The sequence below is a fragment of the Capsicum annuum genome, chromosome 10, assembly GCF_002878395.1.
Source record: "Capsicum annuum cultivar UCD-10X-F1 chromosome 10, UCD10Xv1.1, whole genome shotgun sequence".
Classification (NCBI taxonomy): Eukaryota; Viridiplantae; Streptophyta; class Magnoliopsida; order Solanales; family Solanaceae; genus Capsicum; species Capsicum annuum.
Genome location: NC_061120.1, coordinates 113,835,212 through 113,838,498, shown reverse-complemented (window position 1 = coordinate 113,838,498; position 3,287 = coordinate 113,835,212). Strand labels below are relative to the sequence as shown.

General features: G+C 28.9%; 1 pseudogene; it reads right to left on the bottom strand.

The window, feature by feature from the left end:
- Window positions 1-2,003: 2,003 nt before the first annotated feature.
- Window positions 2,004-3,287, bottom strand: part of LOC107844858 — a 53,639-nt pseudogene continuing 52,355 nt past the window's right edge.

Below are 3,287 nucleotides of genomic sequence, written 5' to 3'. Positions count from 1 at the left end.
CTTAAGTGTAAAAAAAATATTTAAAAATACCAACAATAAAAAACATATTTAGTAGAAGAAAAGAAGAATACTACGTAGTAAGCCAAAAAGAACATGTAATAGATTGCAGATATGCAAAAGGTAAAGCTTGTATACCACTAGTAATAAAAAGGATAATTAATAAAGAAATAAATGATATAAAAAGTAGAAACTCAATAAAATATGTACACCTTGGAGGTACAGAAATATTAATAAAAACATGTTTTAGAGACGGAATAGATACACCAATAGAGTTATATTTAGCAGATGATAGAATTATAAAACCTATAGAAAAAAGTATAATAACTGCCATAAAAGAAAATTTAATATACCAAAAATTTCAATTTATAATAAGTGCGAATTATTCAGTAGCAATAATAGATAAAAATATAGATAAATCATTAGTATTATATTAAAAAATATCAGGAGTAGAACTAATCCCCGGAAGTAAAATATTTACAGCAAGATATAAAAATCTATATGTATTAACAACAAAACATAAAATAACGGGAAAAAATAAAATTAACAAAATACAAATAGAAAGTCCTTTCGAACAATTTGTAAAAACAATTGATAATAATGATTATAGTTATAGAGACATAGATATAGAAGAAAATCTAGAAATAACAAATGATAGAATAAGTACAACAAAAAGAATAGCTTATGAAAAATCAGAATCATCAAGTTCATCAAAAAGAACGAGTTATGAAACAAGTTCAACAACTAATTTAAACCAATATTACAGATAAGGAACAATAAATGAAAAAGAATATATAATACTCTTAAATACAGGACAAGAAGAAAATTATATAGCAAGATATCTAATAAAAAATGAAAAAATAAAATCAAACAATAATATCTGCCCTGATCTACCAAGAAGCTTAATAAACACTAAAAATATAGCATAAAAAAATAACAATAGGAGTTAAAAAAATAAAAATAGAATTTAAAATAAAGAAAGAAATGCAAAAAACAGACATAATATTAGGAATAAAATGGCTAGAACAAGTAAAATAATATAATATAGAGCATACACAATTATCTATAACATATAACAGAAAGAAATTATTCTTAGAAGAGCTTTAACATGATATGAAAATATATGTATTAATGAAGATAGTAGTAGAAGGGTATTACGGTAGATATTATATGCTTATGACAGATACAGGAGCAGAAGCTAATTTATGTAGATATAATTGTTTACCAAAAATTAAATGGGATAAATTAAAATCACCAATAATAGTTAAAGGATTTAATAACGAAGGAAGCTTAATTACTTATAAAGCTAAGAATGTAAAAACACAAGCATGGGATAAAATATTAACAATAGAAGAAATCTATAATTATGAGCTAATATAAAAAAATATACTTTAAGGAATGCCATTTTTAGATAAATTATACCCACATATAATAACTAGAACGGATTGGTGGTTTACAACACCATGTAAACAGAAAGTAAGAGCAAAAAGAGTTACTAATAAAATAAAGAAAATTGATTGGATAGAAAGAAGTGAAAAAATTAAACAAAAATTAGAAAATATAAAAAATACTGAAGATACAATAGAATTGATCGTATTTTCAATAAATAAAAAAGAAATAACTATATTTTCAATAAATAAGATAGAAATAATTAAGAAAAAATTAGAACAATTATATAGTGAAGATCAATTAAAAGGATGGGAAAAACATAAAACTACTATAAAAATTGAATTAATAGATAAAAATAGCATAATAACTCAAAAAACCATTAACATATAATTTTGACGATCTAAAAGAATTTAAAATGCATATAGATGAATTCTTAGAAAAAAAATATATATAAAAAAGTAATAGTAAACACAATAATCCAGCATTTATAGTAAATAAACATAAAGTTCTTCTGAAAAATCTATGTTATAGATAATCGTGTATGCTCTCCTCTTTCTTCCCAATTTTAGTGTAGAAGTAATTTAGTAAAAGATTGTTTGGCTTCCTTAACTTGGCAATAAACCACTGCTTTGGGAATAGTATTCCTCCGTGTACCAGTCACCATATATTAACATAAGATGATACATTTGACCCAATCCTCCTAAAGTGACCCTCGGCATAGCGGTCTACAGCAGGTGTAGCTGCTGCATTTCCCCCCCTTTATCCACTTCTTGAGGAAGTTTTCTGAAGAAATCAACTGTCAAGTAGGAAGCTTCCATGTCCATCAGTCTTAGGACTGTCTGTCTCCCTTCTTCACAAAACTTTTCTAAGGCTTCATATGAGGCTGCAGCTATTGCAGATTGGAGACTAGGAAACCGCTTCAACTCCTGCTCCATCAGTATGTTTAGAGAAGGAAGACGAAAGGAGAGGGAGGGGGAAAAGGGATAGAGCTCAGCCCTGTGCAGGGTCAACATTATCTGACATTCTCCGACTGATTTCCTAACAAGTTCCTTTAAGAAAAAGTGGACCTAATAAATGATTTTTTGTTTAGTTATACGTCACTTGAGAGTCGCAGGGAAAAGCATGTATGTTGGTTGACCCCAATATACTTCCAAATAAGTACTTACAGCATCTACAGAGGCTTCAGCTGGCCCTCTAAAATAATTTAGTGCTCCCTCAATAAGCCGTCTATAACCTTGCTCAGGTGCAATCAAGTGAGGCTGATATCCATCTGCCTCAGAAACAATTTTTCTCACATTTTGTACTGAAAGATGCCGTCAAACTGGAGTTTTCTTAAAGCAGCAGGAAGCTGATGGTCAAAAACTCCATAAATTCGATCACCTCCCGGGTGGCTGAAAGGAGTAAGTAATCTCAAATTCATGAAATTAGGTATATTATTTTGCTGAATATCATGTACATACGTAACAGAAAAATATACAAGTGTTCATGTGTGCCTTAGAGGAGTATCTCCAAATTATCTCCCTCCCTTGTGCATTATGGTGATCTAATTGAACTCTTTCCGATTATTGATATTCCTTCCCCAATTTTTTTTCTAAAACTGGTAATTGTATATTCCTTCCCCATTTTTTACTTTCAGGTTCCATATGTTGCATTTGATGATATCTCTATATACTTCTAAGGCCCACCATTTATTAAATAATATTTTTCATGCCACTATCTGATGGCTAACAAAAATATACCCACTTGAATTATTTCCACCAATTAATAAACAGTACTTCAATGAACCCTGATTGTAAGTACTAATAAAGCCGGGCCAAACTTGCTTGTGATTAAGGCATATTTGTTGTTGTAATTAGTAAAAAGTACTTATATCTAACATTTTCACAGCAATTATGTCTAAG